General features: G+C 39.5%; 1 long non-coding RNA gene across 3 annotated transcripts in view; it reads left to right on the forward strand.

The window, feature by feature from the left end:
• The window catches only part of LOC106490472 (uncharacterized), a 45,552-nt gene extending 35,085 nt beyond the window's left edge, over positions 1-10,467 (forward strand). For all 3 annotated transcript variants that reach the window (XR_010883690.1, XR_010883688.1, XR_010883689.1), the window contains 2 exons: positions 6,559-6,650; positions 9,007-10,467. This is a non-coding gene — a long non-coding RNA (uncharacterized lncRNA). The remainder of the gene's footprint in view (positions 1-6,558; positions 6,651-9,006) is intronic.
• The last annotated feature ends 653 nt before the right edge of the window (positions 10,468-11,120 follow it).

Genomic DNA, 11,120 nt, shown 5'->3' on the forward strand with positions numbered 1-11,120 from the left:
TAGCTTCTTCTCTGCCTGTGTGGCAGGCAATGTTCCTTAGCATTTCTTCTTTCCAGTAAGTAAATTTGTGCATAATAAGACACTGAAAATTTTTTCCCTTTGATAAATTTTTTAGTAAATATTCCTGCTTGCACAGGGCTCTCTTCAGTTCCCCTGAAGCCAGATCTGGCCTACATACAGTGAAAATGAGGGTGTTTGCTCAACACACAAAACTCCTCACATTCTTACTAGCAGTAAGAATGAAGTAAAAGCAAAAGGACTTTTTCTTCCTTTGTCTTCTAGCAATGTCAGCTTAGACAGCCACCAGCACATGATCATTTACATAAGGAGGGAACTGCAAAGCTGCTGCCAAGTGCCCATAGTGCCTGCCAAAAACAGATGTTAGATGTTACTGTTAGAATAATGTCTTCTTCAGCTTGACGTGTGAGTGCTGCAATCTTTATTTAAAACGAAGAGGAAAAAATATGGTTGAATTAATGAAACAAAGCACACAACATATGGTCTGAAAAAATTATAATGTAAGGGAAAGTGCTAGTTGTCCAATTGCCTAAGACTGCTAAAACTCAACTGGGTGGATTTGTCATAGAGAATTGTCCTGGACTGACATGTAGATACATCTGGTGATCTAATAGATATGTTCTATTTTTAACTCCTATGCCTTCACAATGATTTTTTAAAAATAATTTCCAAAAAACAAAGATTAAAGCTGTATATTGACTAGGATGGTGACATATCAAGCGTTATTTGATTTAAAAAATCTATACATATGTTAAGTACCAGGTAGTCTTATCACAAAAACTGTGAATTATGCATCATTTTGCATGAATCCTGGGAGCTTTATAAAAACAGAATTGAGATAAGGCTTTTGCATTTCATCTGTGATGTATTTTATTCATGTATATTCTGGGAAAAGAAGGAATCTATCTGCAAAGGTGAACAATACTACAATTTATTACTTTGTTTGCCTGTTTTTCTGTAAACAATGAACTAAATTTCTGTTGTCTGTAGTGCTGAAAGGCTGACTAACATTGAGGGACACTGGTTCTATGGGAGCAATAGAACCCAATGAAGCCTTGCTTCTCGGATTTGTATTTTGAGGTTGGGCTTTCATGTGGACTTGATTTCTAAAAATGGGTAGTTCACACTCCACCCCTTCCTTTGGTAAATAGGCACACTATCTTTAATTGCTAGCCAGTTGTGGGAACTTAACATCTCCCAGAAATCTCTGTCTCTGACTAAATGTCATTGAAAAGTTTAATGGGAACTACAGATGGACATGCAGGCACACATACTGCATGATCACATCAGCATTGTGTCTTCAGGAAGCCTGGCCTGAAGGCTGGCTGTTCAGATCCTCAGCTTTCATAAGTGGCTGTGGTTTCATTGCAGTTTACACCTACTAGGCGTCTGTCCCCAGATGACTACAAGATAAAGCATAGTCTCTCTCCCTCTTTCCCACTGTAAGAGTAGCCGATATCAGCTACCTCATGGAGAATGCTCCTGCAATTCGACAGGGCTTAAGAACTTGGAACATAAACTTCACACAGTCATGTGTAAAAAGCAGCCTTCTAGTTACACAGGCGTCTACTTCACAAGGGCCTCTGAACAAAGTGCTGCTTTCTGCTTTTGAAGATAAATGGGATGAGAAAGTATGTCGTGTCCGATCTACCCTCTTTTCTTCTCCTTGCCCAGCAAAGGAAATTGTCAGGATGTTTCCTGGGTGTTAGACTTCAGTGGGCAGTTTGGGGTGAGATGGGCTGTGCAGACAGGTCAGTGCTGAGAGGAGGGGAGGCTCTAGTTCCCTTTTCCTCACTCCAGCCATTTCTGTGGCCAGCTCTGGTTCTCCTCTGCTCCCTCGATGAGCTGGTTCAGCTCATTAACATGACATTTTAGGCATGTTGTCTTACTTTTTCCAGCTTTGGTGAGCCAAGTCAGCTCAGTGAAGGGTCCAGTGCATACCAGGGCTTGCACCAGAGAAGAGGAAGAGGGAATGGGATTATACCTTTTAGTAACACTGACATATTAGACTGGCTATCCATCTTGATTAAAAGCACTGACAGACTGTGCTGAGGTGTTATCACTGCAGGAGGGTCACATAGATGATATACATTGTGATATAGTTTCAAAAACTCTGCAGTATTGTTTGGCTTCATTCTGATTCTTTAAGCATTTTTAATTCCTTTCCCCTCTCCAATTAGAGACTATTTCTCCAGTGATTTGCAAAGGGACCAGAAGAGAAAAAAGTAGGGAAGACTGTGCTGATGCAGTTCTGCAAAAAGACTGCAACAGCACAGTGATGAAGAGCTTTAGCTGGATGCAAAATACACTGTTTGGCAGTTAAGCCCCTTCTCTTTGCATCCTCCTATCCAAAGAACTATTTACATGAAATGTCAGTCACCCTGTGGAATTACATGAGAATTAATTATCTGTCAGGAATGATTTGGCCCTATTAATTATGGGTCTCATGTAAGAGAAAGAATAGGCCTAAAGTGTCATATGATTTTTCTTGGCTAGTGAACTAGGAACTCATTGGTATCAAATATCAATAATGGCTTTGTTGAATACTGATTGATGACCTCTGACAAAAATTATAGGAGAAACTTGTATCATTTTATCTTATTATAGCCTACTAAGACCTTAGTCAAGATCAAGGCCTTATTTTCTTAGGCTGTCATGCAAGGGGTTAAAGCTGATATTTATCAGATTATTGTTTGCAACCAGTCATGAATGAATAAGGCTTTAATGTATGTAGAGTCAGAAATAACTGATGTTAAAATGCAATCACAAATCAAATACAGTATTTCATGGAGACAGTTAAAACATTATGCCTAATTAAGTCCTCATTTAAACTTGTGTGTAATTTTGCTGTTCAGATTTATGTGTAGCTTTCTAGACTCCTCCCTACAGTGAATCATGGTGCCTGTTTGTATGTTGCTATTTGGCAAAGGAAATCTTGAATTTTATGTTTTGCAGATATATAAACATGGGCCATAAGTGGGACATAAACAAGGGCCTAAGAATTTTTCTGGGCTATTCGAAAGCTGAGAAAATGACTTCATTGAGAAGGATTTAAATGAAGGGGTATCATAGTGTACTTGTAAAATCTGCTCCAGGTATTTTCTTGTCCTTGCCCTTTCTCTCTCCCTTCTCCCATTGTTCAGCACCTTTCTTGAATGGCTGCAAAGCACAGCACTGGCACAGCAAATCTACTGGGATAGCATCCTTTCCAAGGCAAATAGCCTCTTGGCTGCAAGGGGAAGTCGTACTTAACATAGGAACAGAACAGAGAACACCACCACATGTGTGAATTTCCTGCTTACTGAACTTGAATTTCTGACCACAACATCAATATATGAGTAAGATGAAAGTGTGGCCTGATTTTCTTTTTTCTTTTGGAGGGAAAGTAAGTGATGAAAGTCATAACAGAAATTGGAGGAAGGTTCACTTTTTTCCCCTTTTGAAAATTATAAATGACATCTAGCCAGCATCTTTCTGTGTGGCAAAAGAGTTTAGGAGGTTGATTGAGCTAAATCTGAAGACACCTCACTGTAACTAGCTGTTACAGAACTGTACATGTGCTGAATACGCCATGTAAGAATATCACGTCTACAGTGGAGATCTTAGTAGGATCTTAGCATTTGTTGCATTGTCTCATTAGATTCATTGCTGCGTGAGTCTAAAAAACATCTATGTCGGGGTGAGAAGAGATGATGCAAAGGAGTCTCACAAGAAGAAGGAGTCTCACAGGAAGTCTGTAGAAGAAGGGGAATACAAACCACACATTCAGTAGGATAAATCCAACAGAAAATTATTTCCCTGAATTAATCCACTATTGCAGAACTATTTTCTCTGAGATAAAATTAGCGCAAACTTAATTTTTGTTCAGATATTTTACTACTGTAATAATGCACCCACTGCTGGGTAATAGTAAACCAGTAACAGAATTTGCTTTTGAGAAACAGTGCTGTGGTAGGAGCAGTTAACATTATAAATGAGATGATTCCCAGTTTCCAGGCCGTGAAGTCGGTCTGTAGTTCAGTGAAACACACTGACACATTCATCCTTCTCACAATGCCCTGGAAGCTGGGCATTTAAAATTGAAATAAATGGCAAGAGAAGCATAAAGCGAACTCCCTACAACAGGCATTTGTGGACTTTGTGGTCTTTTACTTTCGAAAAATCATTTCACCTACTGCTTGGCTGGCAAGTTTAAGAACTGCAGTTAAATGAAACTGCCAAATCACAAGCCAGTAATTTGGAAATAGAAGAGAAAGAAAATTCTAAAGGAAATTCAGATGATACAAATACTTATTTAGTATCAATTTAGTACATCAGTCTAGTGGGATAGCATACAGTGGGAAATGCAATGAGGGATACCCACAAGGACACTTAACTGAAAAAAGATCCTTCTTTGTTCTGTGTATTTATCTTAAAAGTATTTCTGTTGATTTTTTTGTCATCTCTCCAGTCCAGGTTTTGCTTTTCTTGTAATTTCTATGGAACAGATAAAATGAAAATGTGAATTTTCACATATTTTCGAGACACAAGCCATTTTTACATGCAGATTGGGTAAAATCAAGACCATTTATTCAGATATAGACATGTCAACATAGAAGTGCAAAACCAAAAGAAACCAACAAATGGGAAAAGCCTTTGAGAGGTTTTACTGCAAGCTTTTTCCACAGCTCTGCCGGAGGTCAGTGGCCTGATGGCAGATCTTTCCCTTTATTTACAGAAGTAAACAAGAGTCTTATCCCAGTGGATGCAGAAGGATGGAGTGCCATCTCCACCTACCATACACCACACCTCCCTATTCATTCCTCTAGAAAGCCTTGTCTGGATGGGATGGGCAAGTAAAGAGCTCTAGAACACCTGCTGTAATCCACAAACTCATTTCCCAAATATGCTTAACAAACTATATTAACTCGCCATATCCTTCCCATCAATATATTTCCTTCCTTCAGGGGATAGGTCAGCAATCCACTGCAGCACAAAAAATCTTCTGAATATTATTTTCAGAAGGACAGAAAGAAATGGGGAGGCTATAAAAAAAGTGCAGAAATACAGAGCCTTCCCATATATTTCCTCCTTTCACAGGTATGAATGGGTACACACACAGACCTTCTTCCCAAAGCAGGATTATAGTTTTTAATTGTGAGGGCTGGGTGAAAGAGCAACACTACCTAGTAATTTTGATAATTGTGTATCACACATGCAGTATTGATGGAAAAGTGTATAATGGAAATAATATTTAGTTCCACAAATTCTAGCAAAAGTGTTATTACCTCTTTATTTCATAATGATTTGTTACATATATGTGATCATCACATACCAGGGCCTTATGAGGATAGCTCCAGATATTTTTCACAGTCACAGTCCCTTTATCTTTCCTGATCTGGATGATGGGACCGAATGCACCCTCAGCAAGTTTGCAGATAACACAAAACTGAGAGGAGCAGATGATACACCAGATGGTTTTGCTGCCATTCAGAGGGACCTGGACAGGCTGGAGAAATGGGCAGAGAGGAACCTCATAAGGTTCAACAAAGTGAAGTACCAAGTACTGCACCTGGGGAGGAATAACCCCATGTGCCAGTATGGGCTGGGGGCCAATCAGCTGGACAGCAGCTTTGCACAGAAGGTCCTAGGGGTCCTGGTGGACACCAAGTTGAACATGAGCCAGCAGTGTACCCTTGCAGCAAAGAGGGCCAGTGGTATCCTGGGCTGCATTAGGCAGAGCACTGGCAGCAGGTTGAGGGAGATGATCCTTTGCCTTTGCTCACACCTGGAGTGCTCATCCTGTTCTGGACTCCCCAGTACAAGAAAGACGTGGATTTAGTAGAGTGAGTCCAGCAAAGGGTCGCAGAGATGACTAAGGCATTAGAGCATCTCACATGTAAGGAGAGGCTGAGAGAAGTGGGACTGTTCAGCCTGGAGAAAAGAAAGCTTGGGGGATCTTATCAATGTGTATAAATATCTGATGGGTGGGTGTCAAGAGGATGGGGCCAGACTCTTTTCAGTGGTATCCACTGACAGGACAAGAGGCAACAGGCACAAACTGAAACACAGGAAATTCCACCTGAAAACATTCCTTTCTGTGAGGGTGGTTGAACACTGGAACAGGTTGCTCAGAGAGGTTGTGGTGTTTCCATCCTTGGGGATTTTCAAAATCTGACTGGACACGGTCCTGGGCAACCTGCTCTAGCTGACCCTGCTTGAGCAGGGGGGTTGGACCAGAGGTGCCTTCCAACCCCACCTATTCTATGATTCTGTGATTTTGTGATTCTATGACAGTTTTCCAGAGTAATGATTAAAAAAAAGAAAAAATATTTATTAGTAAATTCAGAAAACACGGAAAATGTCTCTCCCTGAAAAACGCATCCACTTCTAACAAGCATTATAGTGTTTACCTCTTTCACTTAAGTTTCTGTTTCACATTGTTAAGGTAATGCTGATCTGAAAAGGTAACTTCAAATACTAGAATGACTGACAAAAAAAGCATAAAAGTCAATGAATATAGAAGGCAGACCCTCACTTTCATAAACTATCGTATTTCAGTGACTACAAAAGACTTTTAATTCCCAAGAATCTGCATCAAGGTGTATGGCAAAAAGAATATAAGACAGAAGGAGGAAGCCAAATAAACAAAGGTATGTACGGATTCCCTCGGTACAGTTCAGTATTTATGTTTCCATTTATTAAAAAATATATGTTGTTCATATTTTTCAAGCAAATTATACTTCAAAAGGCTATATGCGGAAGTATTGTTCTTCAGTACTTTTTCAGGAATTGATTCAAGGAGGCTTATGAACAGCTGTTTCCTATTTCTTTGTTATTTTTCATGAATATTCAGATGATAACCATTTACTTAACATCAAATCAGGAGTGAACATAATTACACACTGTATCATATACAGACTAACTACACACCCAAATGCAACTCTGACCAGTGATAAGATACAAAAAAAGTCACAGCAAGGTATTACTGCAGTAAGATGGCATTTACCTCGCCACAACTTTTTCTCCTTTATTCAAAGACACCGTTTTTTGAAATTAAAGTCACACTACTGTATCAGGATCTCAGTCTGCAATCACTCCGAGCCTATCTGCAGCTACATTCAAGGAGGTGTTCAGTTCTTCCTTTCCCTGTAATATTTCCTTGGAAGGAAAGGTGTCTTCTCTCCTTCTCCCTGCCTGCTTCACTCTTCTTCCTTAGACAGTCTTATGACCTGTTCAGAGCTTTCTAAAGGAGCAAAATGCACTTGATCCAGGTAAACTGCAAAAAATAAATGTGCTTGGATCTTGTAAATTAGGTGACATGAATTTGTATATTTATTTTCACCTACAGGGCCCAGAGGAATTGTACATGGCTGTAGGATCACACGCTGGATATATTTGTACTAGCGTAATACTGATATTTACAGAAGCATTGAAGTTCACAGTTGTCTGTCCTTTCATAGATAATCAATAAATCATACACCAGCTCTGGTGATTATGCATGTCAAGTAACAAGTCATCAACATCTAGGCTATTAAATGTTGTACACTATTTTTGTGTTGCTACAAGAGCTGTAAATTTGTTCTTACTAAAAGAAGGGAATAGAGTTTAAAAAAAAAAGCTCTTACCAACCATTACTTGCTGCCCTCTGTGGCTTTGGTCAGGAAATGCAGAAATGTTTATGAAACAGAGTGCCCCCCCGGGAAAAAATCTGCATGACCTCTAAACCATTCTAGTTGTCACCAGCTGGCAGATCTGAAAAATTAAATCCACTTTTGACATTTGCTGATCTTTATCTACCAGATGGTTTATGGCACTTCCAAACCAATGTGGTAGGGAAGATATGGATGGATAGAAAGCAAAACAGATAGCAACTGTAAGCAACTTCTTTTGTAATTCTGACCATTTGCCCACTTCATAAATCAATCAATCTCAGTTCCAATCTATAGCTAAAATTCTACTGAAAATCAGGCTGGGATAAGTGGATCCTGTTCTGCATCCCAGATGAAAACAAAGATTACAGAAAATACACAGTATTCTGTGGGACTCTGGAATCATCTCTTTACCTCCATTGCCTCCCTTGTGACACAAAGATATTTATGGTCTAAATTAGTGTTAATGTTTTGCAAGGCTTAATTCATATTGCTAAGTGGCTATGTGGCTATGTGATAAACAGCTAGAACTGCAAAACATTATTACAGTTCTCTTTCCCAGACTATAATTTTCTGCAGCAATAGAAATGCATTAGTGCTGGCTTTGACTTTTCTGCCAAATAAGGGCATGTTTTAATGCATTTCTGAATCTACTGTACCTTGTTCTTCTGGGGTAGTTCACTGACTTATTTCCAACTAATAAAACATGGGCAAATGCTGATGATCTGAAATCTAGGAGCTTCCCTGAAGATGGCACTACCGAACTGCTTCACATACCTCTGAACCCTTATGTAATCTTGTTTATACAGCATCAGGGTCATTTTAAAGCTAGGATCACACGATGCTAATTTGGCCAATGATTTTCATTTTCATTTTGGCAAAACGCCTTCTTTATGTCTAGGCACAGACATCTAAAGGCAACATTTTTGTGCAGGCTTTGCCAATAGAGTCCTGTAGTCAGGGAACACTTGTTAAAAAATAGCCAGGATTATACTTTTGGATTTCCCTTAAAAACTACAGATCCTTCTCAAATCTGCTGCACAGATGTATGTACATCAGATTTACAGGCCTGTTTTCATGTTGCCTGAAACTCAGGATCTTTGCTGTAAAATGTGAATTGATAAGGATGATACAAGGAGAGGGGGAGAATGGGAAGAATTTATTTTTCCAGTATCTGTGAACAGAGAGAGCCCCTTCATGCAGCTATCTCTGTTCTTAAGTAAGAAAACTCTTGCCTGCACACCATCCTACCAGAGCTTTGCAAGATGCTGTGTAGAAATCAGAGGTCATATAGTATCTAGAGGTGAAAGGTTTAGAGTGACATTCATTATTTCTTCTCTCATCCCTAACTCTGCAGGAACTATACCCCAAACCTCTCACATGCTGCCCTGGCCCAGCACTGGAAAGAATCTGGTTATACTTCATGCAAGTGTTATAGGATATTTAATGAAATTATCCTCATTGTGGAAATTAAAAACCATGCTATGCTATGCTGAAACTGTGCTATGTCTTGAGTAACTGGTTCGTTGTAGCAAAACCTCATCTGTGTACCTATGGATAATGGGAGAGGACCTGAACAACACAGAACTAAGGAAAAGTTTTTACACTGTGAAAGAAGGGTAGCATCATAAGCACAAACTCTGCTCAAAATATCTAAGCGTTTAAAGCTTTTAAATATCTCCTCCATGTTTTAAGGGTAGTTGAAATCCTAGATTTTTACATTTATGAAGGCTGCTTAGATTTTTTTTTTTGAAGCTGGAGCAATCCGCAAGAAATGAATAAACTTTCCTGAGGCCTCCCCACTATGGGGCACTGACACAATTCAGTCTATGCTTAGCATGAATTTCTTTCCTTCTGTATCAGACTTCTGGGATCAGGCCATGTAGGACCAAAAGCTGGCCTGCTTTTTTCTTGCAATTCTGTTAGCTGATTTGATAAGATATATCACTTCAAAAATGTTGCCTTCTCACAGCAAAATTGCAGTTACACAGATCTCAAATTACCATGAAAGAAGCTTCACAACAGTATCTGATGTTGCAACAAGAGATGGTCATAGTTGTTCACTGCAGGTGAAGAGGGGTCAGTTTTGCCTAGCATACCCTGAGCTGAAATGGCTTAATTGAGTAAAGGTTCTTTAGACAACCCTGCATAAATGTGCGGATGGTGTCATGCTGAAAAAAAAAGAGCTCTGAAACACAAGCTCTGAAATAGCAGTTGAAGGAGAAATTTGAAGATGGCATGTGGGACCTGTCCCTTGAACAACCATACCCAGGGGAATCCATGTGCTGCCTAGGGTGCTGATGTGTTGGGTGCTGTGCTCAGAATTACTGATTATTGCTTCTGTTCTCCAAATTAATATTGTATTCTTCTCTCTCCTTTGGCAAAAAGTTGTGTTTTCAAAACCTGATTGAGTACTTGGGAACAGGTGGGTATTGTCCACTACATGTTCAAAAGAAATGTTGATTGGTATATCCAAGCCAGCTTTTAGAGGAGGAGAGCATGTTGAGCTACATCTGTTTTATAACAAAACCCTGTACCACCATCGCAATGTTAAAAATACACATAGTAATTCCTGGTCTTTAGGTAAAAGATGTTACTTGAAGAAATCCTTTTGTCTTCTTCCTTGTGTGGAAAAAATCAGTATTTCTGTGCAATGGTGGTAAGAACCACTGTGGTTAAAAGGTCTAGCTGAAGCCAATAAAAGCTTGCAGTTTATTCAACAGAGCCAGCGGTTCGGTCCTGAACTCTTGGAAGCTGCTGTGATGACAAAAACAAAGCAAAGCAAAATCATGGTGTCTTGCTACTCACTGAATGTAGTGAGCAGGCTTAAAATAAACAGTATTCTGTTGCTTACTGGGCCCTAGTCCTGAAAGCACATATGCATGCTGCACTTCACAACAACAGACTTTCTAACTGATTTATATAGCACAACTCTGTGGAATTATTTTCAGGATTAAGACCCTAAACCTATTGTGGATACACTGCAAGACCTAGTTTGCCGATTACCTGCTCCTTGGTGCAAGTAAGAGTGGAGAATATGTCCCATTATTATTGATTGCTTACACTATGGGTGTGCTCACAGTGTCCTAAATGCTGGTCTGAGAAGGCACAGCCCCTCCAACCTTGTGTTAATAGTCTAAAAAGATATGAAACAGGAGCTGAAGGGTGAGGAAGGAGAGCAGATTAAATATGAAAAGAAAGCCAGACACATTTCCAGTCTTATAATACCTGCTGTGCTTTTGCTCTGGCAAACTAGGAAAGTTAGTGCAGGATGTTTCTGGCTCTATGAATGAATAATTATATCAAGGTATGCAAAAGAGACTCAGAACTGTATGAATGAATAATTATATCAAGGTATACAAAAAGAGACTCAGAACCTCACCTAAAAATGACTGTTTGAAGGCATCATTCCTATGTTGGGAGGGATAACAGAATTTTCACTCCCACTGATCTCTCATTATACCTGTCTGC

This window comes from Apteryx mantelli, chromosome 3 (genome assembly GCF_036417845.1).
Source record: "Apteryx mantelli isolate bAptMan1 chromosome 3, bAptMan1.hap1, whole genome shotgun sequence".
Taxonomy (NCBI): Eukaryota; Metazoa; Chordata; class Aves; order Apterygiformes; family Apterygidae; genus Apteryx; species Apteryx mantelli.